The sequence below is a fragment of the Narcine bancroftii genome, chromosome 5, assembly GCF_036971445.1.
Source record: "Narcine bancroftii isolate sNarBan1 chromosome 5, sNarBan1.hap1, whole genome shotgun sequence".
In the NCBI taxonomy this organism is placed as follows: domain Eukaryota; kingdom Metazoa; phylum Chordata; class Chondrichthyes; order Torpediniformes; family Narcinidae; genus Narcine; species Narcine bancroftii.
The window spans coordinates 76,304,739-76,323,415 of record NC_091473.1 but is presented as its reverse complement, the minus strand read 5'-3'; the positions used below and the strand labels follow the sequence as shown (position 1 = coordinate 76,323,415).

The following is an 18,677-nucleotide window of genomic DNA, read 5'->3' as shown; positions in this document are numbered from 1 at the left end:
ACTGATATGTATGTGGGTAAAGACAAAAATAGACTGAGGGATGAAGACGGGTAATGAGAGTAAAAATGATCAAGATTGATATGTATGCAGGTAAAGAGGTATAAGAGTGAATAGAGACAATGAGCATACATGAATGTATCTGTACTTAGAGGAAAATATAGATAGTATAGACAAGAATTAATAAGGGAAGGTAATGGAATAGAGAGAATAAGGAGGGAATTAAAAGAGGGACCTTTGTGACATATGAAAAGTGAAATCTTTTCTGGGGGAGGCGGGGTGGGGGGAAATAGCGGTCACTGCACAATCAGTTGACGCTTGCGAGTGGATTCGCAAATCCAAATGGAGAGGGGAGATGTGGTTGTCCGACAAGGGATAAAGGACAACTCAGGAGGTGAAGGGGAGATTGGGGATAAATAAGATAGAAATAGGAGAATAAGGAAAATGTTAGATGTTGTAGGAATGTTGTCTTATAAAGAGTTGAAAATAAGAAAACAGAAATGGAAAAGGAGGAAAGGTAATGATGGAAAAACGGAAAGAGAAGATAAACAAAATATAAAAGGGCTACGCTGAACTATATGTCTTTAAATATTAATGGAATACATAACCAAATTAAAAGGAAGAAACTACCAAATTTAAATGAATAAATGTATTCCATTAGAAAAAAATAACATATTGGTTAAGAAATAATATTGAAATATTCGAACAAGTATAGGAGCCTTACATTAAATACAATAGCGAAAACCTACCGGGGACAAACATTACCTAAGTTGATGGAAGGAGAAGGAAAGAAAAGAATGGACTCAGTAGAATTTCTGGTGTAATTTTGTTGAATGACAACATTGTCTGACTGGATTAATGCAACCTAGATTGTATACCTAAAATGGATGAGAGGGGGGGGTGGGGGGGTGGTTTGGGAGGAAAGGGGGGGGGGGAGAAAAAGTCACTGTATATGTGTGAAAAGAAATAGTGTATATCATGGCTAATGTGATTTATGGTGTGAAAAATAAAAAAAATTAAAAAAAAAAAAAAAAAAATTATAGCCAGACCATCAATAGGTTTACCTTATTGGACGCCTACTCCCTTTCCCGCATAACTGACATGGTGAATGAGATTGCCCAGTTCCGGGTCTTCACCATAGATCTTAAGTTGGCATACCACCATTTCCCACTCCGCCCGGAAGACCATCTAAACACAGCATTTGAGGCTAACGGCCACCTCTACCACTTACTGCGGGCCCCAATTGACCTCACAAGAGAGATGAACTACATGGTGGATGATAATAAATTAAAAACCTACGGCTCCTAGAACGCTTCCACCAGCGTTGTCTCCGCTCCATCCTCAACATCCATTGGAGCGCTTTCATCCCTAACGTCGAAGTACTCGAGATGGCAGAGGTCGACAGCATCGAGTCCACGCTGCTGAAGATCCAGCTGCGCTGGGTGGGTCACGTCTCCAGAATGGAGGACCATCGCCTTCCCAAGATCGTGTTATATGGCGAGCTCTCCACTGGCCACCGTGACAGAGGTGCACCAAAGAAAAGGTACAAGGACTGCCTAAAGAAATCTCTTGGTGCCTACCACATTGACTACCACCAGTGGGCTGATATCGCCTCAAACCGTGCATCTTGCCGCCTCACAGTTTGGCGGGCAGCAACCTCCTTTGAAGAAGACCGCAGAGCCCACCTCACTGACAAAAGGCAAAGGAGGAAAAACCCAACACCCAACCCCAACCAACCAATTTTCCCCTGCAGCCGCTGCAACCATGTCTGCCTGTCCCGCATCGGACTTGTCAGCCACAAACGAGCCTGCAGCTGACGTGGACTTTTACCCCCCTCCATAAATCTTCGTCCGCGAAGCCAAGCCAAAGAAAAGCCACATATCCATCTGATAATGTCACCATCTGCAGTGGCAACCAGGAGGAACATGACAAGAACCTACAAAAGTTCCTTGCTACCGCTAAAGGCCTCAATTTAATGTGCAACCAGAAAAAGTGAGTATTCAGCACTAACCATTTGGCCATTTTGAGGTACATGGTGGAACATGGTACCCTAAGTGCATGCTCCCCCTTCCCTTCTGGAACTCTCACTTAAAAAGGTGCCTCGGATTCTTCTCATACTATGCCCAGTGGATCCATAATTATGCGGACAAGGCACACCCCCTGGTGAAAACCACCATTTTTCCTATATCGGAGGAGGGCCGTAAGGCTTGCGAGGGCATTAAGGGTGAGATCGCCAAGGTGGCGATGCATGCCATTGATGAATCCATCCAGTTTCAAGAGGAGAGCGATGTCTCCGACTTTGCCCTGGCTGCCAAGCAGCTAGCCCATGGTATTCTTTTCCTGAACCTAGGCACTCTGCCAGTGAGGAGGCGGGAATGGCTATAGTGAAGGCTGTGGGCATTATTTGGCTGGCAGACTGTTCACCCTGCCGACGAACCATAAAGCCGTCGCTTTTATATTTAACAATAAACAGTGGGAGAAAATCAAAAATGACAAGATCATGACGTGGAGAAATGAGCTGTCCACCTACAATTACAAGATCTTGTATTGGCCATGGAAGCTCAATGACCCACCTGATACCCTGTCCCGGGGAACCTGCACCAGGGAACAGGGACCATCCTGACAAATGATTACTTGAACCCACCACCGCAGCCCCTCAGGCCGCCACCCCCTCCATCCCCTCCCCACCTTGAAATCTGTTTACATTGACACAGTTCATCCCCCAGATATTCAGCCCCGAACAAGTCAACGTTCCACAGGAGCCGACGATGATGCTACCAGTGCTGCGGCAATCGCACTGGTGGATAAAGCCACCAGACCGGCTGAATAATCTGTGAACTGTTATAGACTGCACGACCAGTGATGATATGGCTTCACTCTGCTGAACTTGATCTGAAAGGAAGGAGTGAATGTGGTGGAGCATGTTAGTGCAGGTGTGACCTGACTGGACTGTACAGGCTGGCCCACCTCTGCCCCTGTAGCTGCTCCCCGCAAGATCCCCAATAAAGGCTAAGAGCCTTAGTCTCTCCCCTCAATACCAGCCTTGGTACTGGGCCAGCAGCATGTAGGGACAGGTCCAATGTTTCTGGATATTAAAGCCTTTAACCACTTGCTTTGTGTCTGCTTGAGGTTATTGAAGAAAACTTTGGATGACAAGAGGCATCATGAACTTTGTCAAAAAGAAAAAAGGAGGATTCCAGGAAGCTAAAACCAGACAGGAACCTGCAAGAATATAAATATTGCAGGATAAAGCTCAAGCAAGGCATTAGGAAGGCCAAAAGGGACATGAAATGTCAAGCAGGATTTTTAAAAATTCCAGCATTTTATACTTGCATTAAAAACAAGTGGATGACAAGGGAGAGGATCGAAACACTAGAGGACAAAGAAGGGAATTTCTACTTGGAGTCAAAAAAGTGGACAAAGTACTCAATGAGTACTTTCCATCTGTATTACAGAGAAGGACATGGGCAGTGATTACAAACATAAAGTGGAGAATGTTCATGTGACAGGACATTTTGAGATCAAGGAGGAAATGCTATGTGGAATCTTTTGAGGAGCATTAGGGTGACAAGCCCCCTGGGCCTAATGAGCTATATCCCAAGTTATTCAACAAGGCAAGTGAAGAGATGCTGGGGCCTTGACAAAAACTTTACAACCTTCCTAGCAATACAAGAGGTTCCACAGGAGAGTAGCCAGTGTTGTACCTTTGTTCAGAAAGCATAAAAAAGGATAATCTAGAAAATTATAGACCAGTAAACCTCACATCTGTGGTAGGGAAACTAAGACAAAAGGATAATTCAGAATAGAATTTACACACATTAGGAACGTTTTTGTGAGACATGCGCCTTTGTGAGGGGAAGGTCTCGCATTACCAATTTGCATTTTTTGAGCAGATGACAAAGGTGATAATGAGGATCGGGCAGTGGATATTGTCTGCATGGATTTAGTGGCATTTGACAATATACCTCATGGTAGGCCAATTCAGAAAGTGCAGATTTAAGGGGATCAATGGTGAGTTGATAGCTTGGAGACTGAATTGGCTGGCCCATGAAAGTGGTAGAAGGATGTTATTCAGGCTGGTTACCTGTGACTAATTGTTTTGCAGAGATTTATGATGGAATCCCTGTTGCTTGTGATTACATGTATATGACTTAAATGAAGAAATAGGTGGATGGATTAGTAAGTTGGAAGATTATAAAAAAAGTTAGGGACTTGTGGACAGCAGAGAGGATTATCAAAGAATACAATGAGATATACATCATTGACAAACATGGGAAGGGAAATGTCAGGTGGAGTTTAATCAGCACAGGTATGAAATGTTGTACTTTGAGAGGTCAAATGTGAGGAAAATGTACACAGTTAATTGGGGACTTTAAGAGCACTGATTTTCAGAGGAATCTTGGATTCCAGCTGCATAGTTCAATTAAAGTGCTCATGCAAGTCAATAGGGTGGATGAGAAGGTGATGGGCAAGGCATTGAGTATAAAAAGTAGTGTTGAAGCGATACAAAACTTTGGAATGCTGTGAGCAATTCTAGTCACCCCATTACAAGAAGAATGTGGAAGTTTTGAAAAGGGTTTGCAAAGATGCTGTCTGGCTTAGAGGATACAAGTTTTTAGGAAGAGTTGGGATAAATGTTGATTGTTTTCTCCAGAGAGTTGGAGACTGATAGACATATAAAATCATGAACTTCACTGATAGTGTGGACTGTCAGAACCTGCTCTGCAAGGTTAAAGTGTAATTTATGAGAGGACACTCATTTTACATAGAATAGTTAAGTGTCTGTTTGGTCTGCCAGAAGTTGTAGTGGAAGCAGCTTTTAGACAGATACATGAATATGAATGAGATAGAGGGATATCTATCAATTACAAGCAGCAGAGTTTTAGAATGATTTAGACACCATGTTTGGCACAGATACATGGGCAGAAAGGCCTTTTCCTATGCTATATTGTTCCATGTTTTATGGTCTAAGATAGGAAATCAATGTCCAGTTTACCTGTTCAGTCGAAATCCAAAGATCTCATAGAATCAGTTCAAATTAAAGCTAAAGACGTTTGTGAAGATGTGGCCAAGATTCCTATCAATACCTAGGGGGCAGAGAAGAGAAGAAAATCTGATTAATAACTTATTATTATTTATCAGATATTATTGTTCACAAATCAAGAGATAAAATTCCAATTTTTGAGTATAAACAAACAAGTTGGAATTTGATAAGAAACATCTCTTTTTACAATTTCAAACAACTCAAATTTCTGTACTTGTTTTCATATCTCTGCATGACAGATTGGTTTGTTAAATCCAAAATATGGAACTTTACCTGATGACAGCAGTATTATTACAACAGCAGTATTATTACACAAGTTTAGAAATTATCCAAACTGCAGAGTGTCACACCTGAGCTTGCAAGGCATGTGATCCATATATTTGTTTTATTTCAAAAGATGAGGCACTGCATTGTTAGGTTTCTGTTTTCACAAAGCATGAACAAATAAATTTAAATAATTATGAAGAGCAAGCTTTTGGAACACTGCAGAATAGTCAAAATAAATAGAAAATATATTATTCACACCAAATTGGAACATTCCCAACTATAAACTGCAGTAATAAGTAAAACAAAATCTCTCCAACCATTGTGCCAAAAATTCATAAATTATGAGTTTTGACCTTTCAGGCTGATCATCTTTCATGAGGACAGATGCCTCTCTCCCCCCAATGTTGGCATCTCGTTAGCAAATTCTACAGCAATCATCTTTCTAATTCCCAATGCAGTTTGTTCCTACAAGTATTGTCATTTGAGGTACAGTATTCTGATAAACACAGGAATCAAAAAACCCAAATTAACTAATTGTGAAAGTAATAATTATTCTAGTCTCCTACTCACACTGGTTTACAATTGTTCTTCCATGCAACCGTTGGGTTCTGAGAAAGGAAATCTTTTCAGTTCATTAAGTTTACAAAAATCACAGAACAGTATACACTGTGCTGAAAAGGTTTAAATTTCATCTGAAGACACAATCTATTTTCTTAACATAAATAATCTGCAACTCACAAGATAAGCAGAGACAACCCAAAGTAAAACCTTTGTAGGAAGATTTCAAACAAAAAAAATAAAATGCATGCTCATCTACCTCATCAGTTGTCAAATGTGTTAGAATACAAGTAAACAAAGTTTACTATTTATTTTGTCCATTGATTTAAAAACTTATGACACATGGAGAAATGAAAAGGCCAGTGACTGGGTTTTCCTCATGAAAAAAAGCATCAACTCAACCAAATTACTTTTATTGCTCCACTGACCACACTGGGCTAACAATGAATGTCAAACATGCAAAACTTCCATCATACATACACTTTAATTGAAAGAACACCACAAAATGCAGTTAATTCATGTGGAAAGACCACAGTCTGTCTGGTTACAGATCGGTAGAATGTCCAGCACTGTCACGTTGAGCATTGGCACAACTCAGGGCTGTGTGCTCAACTCACTCCTGTTCACATTACTGATCCATAACCGCATCACCAAATCTAGCTCCAACAGGGGTTATCAAGTAGCAAATGACACAACAGTTGTTGGCATCATCAGGAACAACGATGAGTCGCACAACAGAGAGGAGGTGGAAATCGCATGATATTGTACGAGTGTAACAACCGGAGTCTCGACATGGATAAGACAAAGGAGAGGATTGTGAACTTCAGGAGGACAAGGAATGACCACCCTCCACTACACATTAACAACTCTGTACTGGAGAAAGTAGAGAACACCAAGTTCCTTGGAGTTCACTTAACTAGTGATCTATCATGGACACACAAATATCCTCACTTGTCAGGAAGGTGCAACAGCGACTGCACTTCCAGTGAAAACTGAAATAGGCAAGGCTACCAGCCACCATTATGTCAATCTTCCACAGGAGCTCTATCGAGAGAGTCCTGGCCAGCTACATCACAGCGTGGTATGTTTGCCGCAGAAAAATGGACCAGAAATCAATCCAGAGTAGCAAGTCTCCCTCCCCTCATCCCCACCAATGTGATCTTCATTGGGGAAGAGATACAGGAGTATTAGAGCCAGCACCACCAGGCTGAGGAACAGCTTCTTCCCACAAGTGAGAATGTTGAACGACCAAAGAAACTGTTCACACTAACCATCCAGGACTCTCATGTTCATTACATAATGTTTATTTATTTGTATATATGAATACCTGTCCTGCATATGTATTGTTCGTTTGTGTGTTATGTCTGGTTGTGTGTCTACATGTTGCACCAAGCACCCAAGAACCCTGTTTTGTCAAGTGTACTTGTGCAATCAGATGGAAATAAACTGGACTTAACTTGTTATCTTCTGACCAACTTCATTCATTTGTGAGATGGGTGATTAGTGACATTAAAGCAGTGAACAAAACCAAAAAGGCAAAACACAGGGAGAAAACACAAGATGCTTTGGATTTGCAAAAAGTCAAAAATAATCATCAAGAAAAATTAAATAAATCTCAAGTCCGCAATTACCACATTTGATAAGTTTTTTTTTTAAAAACTGCCTACTGAATTTTCAAACACCCACACACGTCGGCACATAAATTAACTGCAGCCTCAATCTGGGGCAACACAACTGTCACTTACAGAAACCTCAACCTGGAAAAACACCAGAACAATAGAAAGGAATCACCCATAAATTTGTGCAGGCAATAGTGCATTTGGAATGACCTTGATTTAAACAGATGGATCCCCTGGTGAGCTGTTTCGCAAGTATTCCTCCAATACACACACACCAGCTTTAAGATGTACTTGCCAGGATTTGGGAAATAATTTGAGAGGCAGCAAAAACATGGAGGATAGGATTAAAAAGTCATTTACCCTTGATAAAACCCCCTGAGATACAGGATGTTTCTGTTAAATTCTATGATGATGGGAACATAAATGAGGGGGAATACTTCATGGCCTATATGGAAATTGTGCAAGTAGGCAATTTTTAAAATTTCCACTACATTGTTCACACAAAGTTGTCTTGAATTGATGTTTCTCTTTGAAGAGATTTGGCACGCTACATAACCAATCCCAATTTGAGACTAGTATAGACATAAGACTCTTACAATATGAAATGCAGTGATGAAGATTGGACTTAACATTGCTGCTTTAAACCACAAGATTATAGGAGCAAAAGTAGGCCACTTGCCCCATCAACTCTGCTCTGTCATTCCAATAGTGAAAAATGGTGGTGCTGCCAGAGCTGTTGTATGACAGCTCTGAGGCTGGTGCAAAGCAGGGAGCAGAGAACAGCACTGATCCAAAGGAGGAATGGCCACATGGGGTTACAAGAAGCAGCAGACCAGCACAGAGCACCAGATAAAGGGAGAATGGCCCACACTGAGAAGGAGAAACAGAGGAGACTACCCAACAGGTTGGTGACCACATCAGTCGACCAACAAGGGGCTCAGCTGTTGATGAACCCACACAGGCAGTGGGTAATTTGTAGCCAGGGGATCCGTACAGGCTGCTGGAGACCGACTCATGGGAACCAGATATCAGAGCTGAGATTCAAGAGGATGCTGAGGAGCAAGAAGGGCTCCCAAAGGGCCTTGGGTGCTTGATCATATCGGAGATTTGGATCTGGAGCTCAGGTTGCTGATGAATTGTCTGTGCAGCTGCAGAGGTTGCAGGTGCACTGAAGGCAAATTCGCACACACTCTTTTGCCTCTCTTTCACTTACTGCAATGGGCGGTAGGCAACATTGATGGTGACTTTTTAATCTCTCTTAGACAGAAGGCAATTTCATGTAATATATTTTCTGTACTATTACATGACAATAAAGGAAGCTTGACATTTGAATCTTGAATGAGCTGATCCATTCTTCCACTCAGCCCCACAATCTTTGATACCCTGACTATTTAGATACACATCAATCTCTGCCTAAATATATCCAACAACTTGGCCTCCACAGCCACACATGGTTGCAAATTCCAGAGGTTCGCCATTCTCTGGCTGAAGAAATTCCTCCGTATCTGTTTTAAGAGTGCGTCCTCCAATCCTGAAGTTGTGCCCTCTTGTCCAAGAATCCCCTACCATTGGAAACATTTCCACATCTACTTTGACAAGTTCTTTCCACATTGGAAATGCTTTGAAGATGTTCCCCCTCATTTATCTGAACCACAAGAGGTATTTTCCAAAAGCTGTCAAATGATCCTCATATACTAATCTCTTAATTTCAAGAACAATTCTTGTGAATCTTCTCTGAATCCTCCCCAATAACTGCACAACCTTTCTTAAATGAGGAGCCCAATATGTAGCCCATACTTGGTGGCACCTCACCAGTGCCTTATAAAGCCTCAAGGTCTGGTAAGATCTTTGCAAAGCAACAAAGAGTAAGTAGTGGAGATGGCAGCTAGGGGAGCAGAATGCCTCCATTACAGGATGTGGGAAATCTGGGAGAGCACAAAAGGTGCATCCAGATGCAGCTCATTACATACAAAGTTTGAGAACTGGAGCTGGATGAATCTCAGTTCATTCAGTAGGCAAAGGGCATGATAGACACAAGTTAAAGGGAGACATTCACACCCAAGAGGCCATTAGTTGCATTAGGAGAGGGAAGAAGAGGCCGTTAGTGCAGATTACCCCTGTGGCTGTTCCCCTCAACAATAAGTATACAGTTTTGGATACTGTTTAGGGGAGGGGGGAAAACAATCTAGCAGGGCCAAGTCTCTGGCACAAAGTCTGGCCCTTTAGCTAAGAAGGGAAAGGAGGAGAGGAACAATAGTGATTGGAAATTCAATAGTTAGGCAAACTGACAGGAGATTCTGGAACAAGATCAAGACTCCCAGATTGTATGTTGCCTCCCAGATGCCAGGATCAGGGACATCTCTGATTAAATCCACAGTTTACTGAAACAGGAGAGTGAGCTGCCAGATGTCATGGTCTACGTTGATACCAGTGACACACATAAGAGTTAGGATGAGATTTCTAAGAAGGAACATAATGAGTAGGAAGGAAGCTGAAAACCATGACCTCATGGGTGGAAATGTCAGGATTGCAGCATGTGCCATGCGCCAGTGAGGGTAGGAATACGAAGTTGTGGCTAAAGAGTTGGAGCAGTGGGCAGGAGTTCAGATTTGTGGATCATCGGGATAATTTCTGGGAAAGGTATAACCTGTAACAAAAAGGGCTGCACCCGAACTGGAGAGGAACCAATATCCTGGCGGGCAGGTTTGCTAGAGCGGTTGGGGAGTGTTTAAACTTGTTTGGCAGGGAAATGGGAACCAAAATGTGATTGAAGAAAATAGGGCAGAAGGTGAAAAGGATGATGCAATGAGTTGTGGCTTTGTGAGGAAGGAAAGGAAGGAGAGGAACTATAAATGTAGTCAGTTAGAGGGGTTTGAAATGTGTTCATTTCAAAGCAAGTATTAGGAATAAACAAGATGAACAGAGCATGGATCAGCTTGTGGAATTGCGGTGTTTTGGCTGTTACAGAGACTTGGCTGATACAAGGACATGTTTTGCTGATGGAGGTTTAGGTGCTTTAAAAGGTATAGGATGGAAGGTAAAAGAGGTGGGGGTAGCATTACTAGTCAGGGATAATGTCATGGCTGTAGAAAGGGAGGGTGCTGCAGAGGAAGTGTCCACTGAGATGGTGTGGGTGGAAGTCAGAAAGAGGAATGGAGCAATCATTGGACTGGGAGTAGTATGTAGGCCACCAAAGAACCCTCAGCACACTGAGGAACAGATAAGTAAGCAGATTTTGGAATGATGCAGAAATTATAGGGTTGCTGTGATCGGAGACTTCCCAAATATTGACCAGCACCTCCCAACTGAAAGAGGGATAGCTGAGGCAGAACTTGTCAGGTGTGTCGCAGGCAGAATCTGTCAGGTGTGTCAAAGAAGGATTCCTAACACAGTATCCGACTGGAGGAGAGGTAATGCTGGATCTAGTACTGGATAATGAACCTGGTCAAGTGACAGACTTCTTGTGTGTGAGCATTTCAGTGATAATGGTCTCAACTCCCCGTATATTGTGTGGTGCCAGGACAACAATCTTTCTTTCAATTTCAATAAGATTCCACCTGCATTGAATTTGCCCATCGTTATTGAATGAAGATCTACGGGACCAATGCCTGAAGAGGGCGCACAAAATCAGTGAACCGGTGCGGACTCAAAAGGCCAACATGGCCTGTTTCCGCTCCGTAAATGGTTATATGGTTATATGATTAGCAACCACTTGCTAATCCACTGGTTGTGGATTTCCAGGGAAAAGATGGAAGGAAAAGAAAACAGTGGTTGACAAAACAGGTGAGGCAGCTAGAGCACTGGAGGTGAATCCACAGACACTCAGAGACTCTGAAAGGACCCTCTTTTGCTTCTCTTTCTCTGACTACAAGGGGAACCAGGCAATTTCTGCTGATGGTGAATCTTCAGGCAAAGATTTGCTATCAGCAGAAATTCATGTAAATACTACATCTGTTTTTATTACATGACAGCAAAAAAATCTTGGCTTATATCTGTCTGTCTCTCGCTTCCTCCAGTATTGCCTCTTTGTTTCAGAGATGGCCTTCCACAGGTCTTACCTGGACTTGTAAAGAGTTGGATTCCTGTCCTTAAACGCCCTTGATCTAACCCTCAGCAGGTTGCAAATCCTCTGATTCATCAAGGGCTTCTGGTTGGGGAACACCCTGTATGTGTGCACTGGCTCCTTTCACTTTGTACAGATGTTCTCTGGTGTTTGCTACTCCTGCCCTGTTTTTTTTTTAAAAAAAAGGTGCTAGCTGTCTACCTTTATGCATTCTCAGAATCTTGTAGACCTCCTTAAGACACCTTGCCTTACAAGACATTTTCTATTTCATGTAATATCCTAGTAAATCTCTCTGCACCCTCTCCATTGCTTCCTGCACAGCAACACTGAGAGATGTATGGATTTGAACCCCAAGGCCCCTCTGTTCTTCCAAACTGTTAAATATCTGACCACTCAGTATTCCAGTTTAATCTACCAAAATTCATCACTTCATACTTATCTGAATTGAAATCCATCTGCCACTTTTCTACCCCACTCTGTCGATATCCTGTTGTCAAAAATTGCAATCTTCAACACTCTCCACAATTCCTCCAACCTTCCGATCATCTGCAAACTTACTGACCCAGCTATCTCTTTCTTCCCTTCTCACAGCAACCTGGGATATATCTTGTCCAACCTGGGACATCAATCTTAATGTTTTTAAGAAGATCCAGCACTTCCTCTTTCCTAATCACAACATGGTTCAGCACACAAGCTTGTTCTATTCTGACCTCACCTTGACCAAGGTCTTTTTCTCTGGTTAATACTGAAGCAAAGTATTAATTTAGGACCTCCCCACCCTCCTCTGTTACCAGGCACATGTTGCTTACTTTATCCTTGTAGCCCTATCTCTTTCTCATCTATCTCATCTTTATGTTCTTCACGTTCATATAGAACACTTTGGGGTTCTCCTTAATCTTACTTCCCAAGGACTTTTCATGCCGGCTCCATGGTCTCCTAAGTCCTTTGAGTTCCTTACTGATTACCATACAATTCTCATGAACCTTTCCTTCTTTTTGCTTCTTAAATTTAATATATGTTTCTTTCTTCCTTAACGAGCAAAGTTGAGGGGAGACCTCAGGGGTAAGTTTTTTCAAAAATACAGAGTTGTGGGGGCCTGAATGCCTTGCCAGGGCTGATGGTGAAGGCTGTAAGATTAAGGGAATTAAAGCGACTCCTAATGAGATAGACACAGAGATGAAAGAAAATAATGAGGGTTATCACGTACAGAGGATTTAGTTTTTTTGGTTGGAATGTAAAGGTTGGCACAACAGCAGGGGCCGAAGGGCCAGTACTGTGCTGCAGTTTTCTATGTTCTAACATAACATCCCTGTTCTATTTTTTTATTCCTCTCAATATAAATTCAAATATTGCATACACCTTCTTCACCACCTATTTAAACTGGAGGTTAACCTTTATGATATTCTGCACAAGGACTTCCAAGTCCCTTTGTACCTCCAAAGTTTGAATTTTCCCCATTTAAATAATTTCTTCCCATCTACCCAAGTGCAAAACCATACACTTTCCAACATTGTATTTCATTTGCTACCTCATTTCCTATTCTCCCAACCCAAGTGTCTCTGCAGCCTCTCTACCTGCCCCTCCACTTACTTTTATATAATCTGCAAACTTGGTCACAAAGCCATTGCTTCTGCAATCAAAATAATTAACACAACATAAAAAGAAGAGGCCCCAACACAGAACCCTGCAGAACACCACTGGTATCCAGTAGGCAACTAGAATAGGATCCCTTTATTTCCACTGTTTCCTGCCAATTAACCAATGCTCTAACTATGCTAGTATCTTTCCTGCAAGTCTATGGGAGTCTGAAGCAAGGAGCTGCTCTTCACATTTCCAGATCAAATTTCTGCAGAAAATGTCTCTCACTGATTGAATCATTCAAAGGTTCAATGAATAAAGTAATGCCATCCTGATTCAGCATCCCTTACCTGGATACCTATTCATCATTGATCTACCACCTATTAGACCAGTGGCTCTCAACCTTTTTTTTTCCACTCAAATACCACTTTAACTATTATCTATGCTCTGTGATTAGTAAGGTGGTATGTGGGCAGAAAGAAAAAGTTTGAAAACCACTGTTCTAATCTTACCTAATTAATTCGTTATGGGCACAGTTTCATAACTCCAAAGGAAATAGGCCAATAACAATTTTTCTCAAGCAAAATACTTCAGTAACAATTGGGTCTCAAGCAGTGATTCTCAACCTTCCCACTCACATACCACTTTAAGCAATCCCTTTCTAATCACAGAGCACAGATGGTTTAGGGAATTACTTAAAGTGGTATGTGAGTGGAAAGAAAAAGGTTGAGAACCACTGGGAAAGATGAAATAGCAGTGAAAGTACAAGTACTGTCAACATGCACCATGGAGAAGAACAGGTCTTCTGAAAGTTAAACAAACTTAATTTGCTAGAAACAACATTCTCACCACATATCCCAAAGATGGTGGCAGAGCAGCAAGTTTCTTGCAGATCTTCTTTCTCTTCATTTGCATTATTTACCATTTTTCCCTAAATGTTATCTTCAATACATGGCTGGATCATGGGCACCAGTTCAATTACGTAGAACCCCAGCCCTGCCCAACTATTTGATTTTTGTTTTCACTGGATCCCAAGTGTGGATCCTGGCAAAAGTTTAATAATTCTGGGCCAAATAATATTCTCCATTTTTCAGGACGTCACCAGTTTTTAATCTGCTCTATAATCAAACCAGTACCTTTAACTTGATCTCCAATCCCAAAAATAATACTTTGATCAATACATTTTTATATGTTCTTCAAAATAGTTTCTGGATTTCATTTATGATACCCATTTCTGAACTTTTAAAATGGTTTACTGTTGATTCATACTGACACCACCTTATCTTTGTCTCAATTTATCTTTGGATAGTAACTCAAGTTTCCCTCCCACCTCCCCCCCCCCCCCCCATCATCTCCTCTCCACAAGAATGTTAACCATTTTAAATTTAGATGTTCAGCATGGTAATAAGCTCCTCCGACCCACGAGCCCCTGCCACCCTAATACCCCAATTAACCTACAACCACCGTATCTTTTGGAGGATGGGTGAATACTGGAACATCCAGAGGAAACTCACACAGACACAGGGAGAACAGACATGGGGGGGAGAAGATGTCCTTTCCATTTAGGAACATAATTAAGGCCAGCACAGAGAACGCAATGCCTTTACAATCAGGACCAGGGTTTGAATTCCTAATTGTTTGTAAGGGGTCTGTACGTTCTCCCTGTGTTTGTGTGGGTTTTCACCAGGGGCTCTGTTTTCTTCCCACCTTGAAACATACTGGGGGTTGTTTGAAAATTGGGTGTAAATTGGGCGACGCAGACTTGTGTGCTGCATTGGCCTATTACCACGCTGTATATCTAAATTTTAAAAATAGTCTAACTTGGTACCATATTCCTCAATTGATTCAATATCGAGAAACCTCCTGACCTTAAATTTCTTTAGCACTATGATTAAGCCTTCACAATCCCAGCAGTTCCAAAGGTTCATCATCCTCAAAGTGAATAAATTTAAATTAGTCCTATACAGCCTACTCTTATTTTAAGACTGCGACCATGGTTCTAATCTCAGAATAAGGGATAGGCTCTTAATGACAGGGTATCTGCGTCTTGTCTGTCGTGCACTTTGAGCTTTTTATGATTCAATGGGATCATTTCTCGTTCTTCAAAACTGTGCATTCACTGGGCCCGCTTTCTCTAATCTGTCTCATGAAGCAAGCTTATGCTTTCTGAAGAGGCTAAAACAACAGATTATTTCAGGTGTGCTTTCTATCAAGGCACTGGATTATCAATAATTTCTACATTATCAGATTTATTGTCAAAGTATACATTCTGTGATTCTTTTTTTCCCCCTAAGGGTGAGGCAGAATCCCACAAATTTAAAATTTAATTTTTTTAATTTAGACATACAGCACAATAACGAACCATTTTGGCCCACCAGTTTGTGCTATAAAATTTTCACTCAATTAACCAACACTCCCAGCACACTTTGAACAGTGGGAGGAAACTGGAGCCCCGGGAAAAACCCCACACAGATATGGGGAGAATATACAAAGTCTTTACAGAAGCGCAGATTCTGATAAACTTGAACATCTGCCATGGGTAAATTTGGAATTGAAATCAGTCAAGAAATTTTCAATAGTTTCCCTATTGGGAGCTGCCCTTCCTTTTGTACTTACCAAGGTTAGTAAACGGATAACTAATCTTATACCCAAGCACACATTACAGATATGGTTTCAGTTCCAGAGGTTTTTTGATTTAAAAAAAATTACTTTATCTCGTTTTACTTTATTTTTTTCAGCCATCTGTGAATGACGAGCTTTTTCTTTTCGGAAGGTTAATGTTTTCAAAATTTGTTCATGAAAGGTTATCTTATGTCATTGAAAAACTTTCAAACAAATATGGTCTGCCTAATTCGCATTTGTTTAGATATTTTCAAATTATACATTTTTTGAATGCTATATTACAGTAAAACTCTGATTATATGAAATGGTCAGGACCGGACCTATTTAGGATAAATGCTTTTTTTGGAGAACTGGTCATTTTTAAAAAAGCAGCCCAGAAGCAACAGAAAATCACTTGTAAACAGTAATGTCTAATTCTCGCCAAAAAAAAAAATGCTGGCCACCACAGATCGCTGACATTTCCCCACTGAGGCCCCGCTTGTGCCGGGAGCCTGATGTCCCCGGTCAATTCGGCTCTGAAAAAATTTCAGATAAATGAGGATTTTGGAGAATCCGATTTCAGATAATTGGAGTTGAACAGTACCTAATTTTCCCCTTCTGTATCAGTCAGATATGGTTGTTGCTCTTTTTTGTTTGAACCCCTCTCAGAAGGGTTTAATAGCAATCAGATGTTATTAAAATGGCACATCATTAACTGTTTGCAGACAGAAACCTCATTCTTTTCTCTCACACATCCACACCTTCACATCTTGCAAAAAACCCAGATGATGAATTACAACCTCGCTACTCATTTTCCTCCAGAATGAAGGCCTAAACATTCACATTGTGAGTAACTGATCTGCATTAAGGTACTGTCAGAAACCTTCCCATGAGTGCTAGCATTTGAAGGCTTGCAAAATTTGGCCTGCCAATATCACGCCACTGACGATGTGGTTCTGTCAGTAATTCACCCCTCCTCTTGGACAGTACTGCAACTCTCCTAGCACTCTCTGCTTTTTCAAATATCTTAAGATGTTCCAACAATCTTATTTTTTTGTTTGAAGCAACCCACCCACAACCATTGTACTATCTGCATTTTCTGATGTACCTTCATTGCTGATCTTCTTCCTTGACCCTCTGGATCAAATAAATGTCTGTATAATTTCTATTCTATTTAAAAGATTCTTTCATTTCACTGTCCTCCGATTCCTTAATTTCCCCCCACCCCCTTAATATAAACTCACCATGAAAATGTCATTGGGCTTGTCAAACTTTCTGCACCTAACTTCTCAGAAACAGACAAGGAAGGCCTCATTAATCACTTTGATGTATCTATCCATATTCCCTACCATAGAATATTATAGCATTGAAACAGTTACCTTCGAACCTGCGCCAAACCATTTTTTTCCCTAGTCCCACCAACCTACACCCAGTTCAAAGCCCTCCATACCTCTCCTATCCATGTACCTGTCTAAATTTTTTTTAAATGTTAAAGTTGATCCACATTCACACGTCAGCTGGCAACTCATTCCACACTCCAGGTCTCTGAAGAAGTTCCCCCTCATCTTCCCCCTAAACTTTTCGCCTTTTACTCTTAACCCATCTCCTCTGTATCTCCCCTACCCTCCATGGAAAAAAGCCCATTTACATTTACTCTGTCTATCCCCATTATAATTCTATCAAATCTCTCCTCATTCCTTTATGCACCAGGAATTAAAGTCATAACCTGTTTAACATTTCCCTGTAACTCAGTTGCCGAAATCCAGGTAACATCCGAGTAAATCTTCTCTGCTCTCTTTCTATCTTATTGGGTAACCAAAACTGCACACAATACTCCAAATTTGGTCTCACCAATGACATATACAACTTTCCCATGACATCCCAATTCCTATACTCAATGCTTTTATTTATGAAGGCCAATATACCTAAAAGTTCTCTTTACAAAGGACCTGTATTCCCAGATCCCTGTTTTATCACACTTCTCAGTGCCCTACCTTTACTGTGTATGTCCTTCCAAAATGCAACATCTCACACTTGACTGTATTAAATTCCCTCTGCCATTTTTCAGCCCATTTTTCCAGCTGGTCCAGATCCTTCTGCAAACTTTGAAAATATTCTCTGCTGTCCAAAACACTTCCAACTTGCGAATCCAATTTACCACATTGTCAGCCAGATCATTGATATAGATGACAAATAACAATGGTCTCAGCACCAATCCCTGAGGAACAGCGCTAGTCACAAGCCTCCAATCTGAGAAGCAATCATCCACCACTACTCCCTGGCTTCTTCCCTCCAGCCATTGTCTAATACAGTATGCTACTTCACCATGAATACTAAGCATCTGAACCTTCCTGACTAACCTTCCATATGGGACCTTGTCAAAAGCCTTACTAAAGTCCATGCAAACAATATTCACAGCCTTTCCTTCATCAACTTTCCTGGTAAACACCTCAAAAAACTATCAGATTGGTTAAACATAACCTACCATGCATAAAGCCACGTTGACTATCCCTAATCAGTCCAGGCTATCCAAATAATTGTATATCCGATCTCTTAGAACACCTTCCAATAATTTACCTACTACTGACATCAGGCTCAACCAGCCTACAATTTCCAGGATTACTTTTGGAGCTTATTTTAAAACAAAACAAGAGAACAACGTGAGCTACGCCCCAGTCCTCCAGCACCACACCCATGGCCTAGGAGATTTTAAATATTTCTGCCAGAGCTCCTACAATTTCTACACTAGCCTCCCTCATGATCCAAGGAAATATCTTGTCAAGTCCTATGGATTTAACCACCATTATTTGTTTAAAGACAGCATGCAGATCCTCATCCATAATTTGTATATGCTTATTTTCTTTACTTCCCATGACTCTGTGCCCGTTTCCTGAATGAATACTGTTGAAATAAAAATTAAAATCTCCCCTATCTCTTTTGGCTCCATAAA

The 18,677-nt window shown here is 41.2% G+C and overlaps 1 protein-coding gene across 3 annotated transcripts in view; it reads right to left on the bottom strand.

The window, feature by feature from the left end:
- nek7 (NIMA-related kinase 7) overlaps nt 1–18,677 on the bottom strand; it is a 224,589-nt gene that overhangs the window by 142,453 nt on the left and 63,459 nt on the right. For all 3 annotated transcript variants that reach the window (XM_069937882.1, XM_069937880.1, XM_069937881.1), the window contains one exon: nt 4,994–5,084. The gene's annotated coding sequence lies outside the window, so the exon portion shown is untranslated. The remainder of the gene's footprint in view (nt 1–4,993; nt 5,085–18,677) is intronic.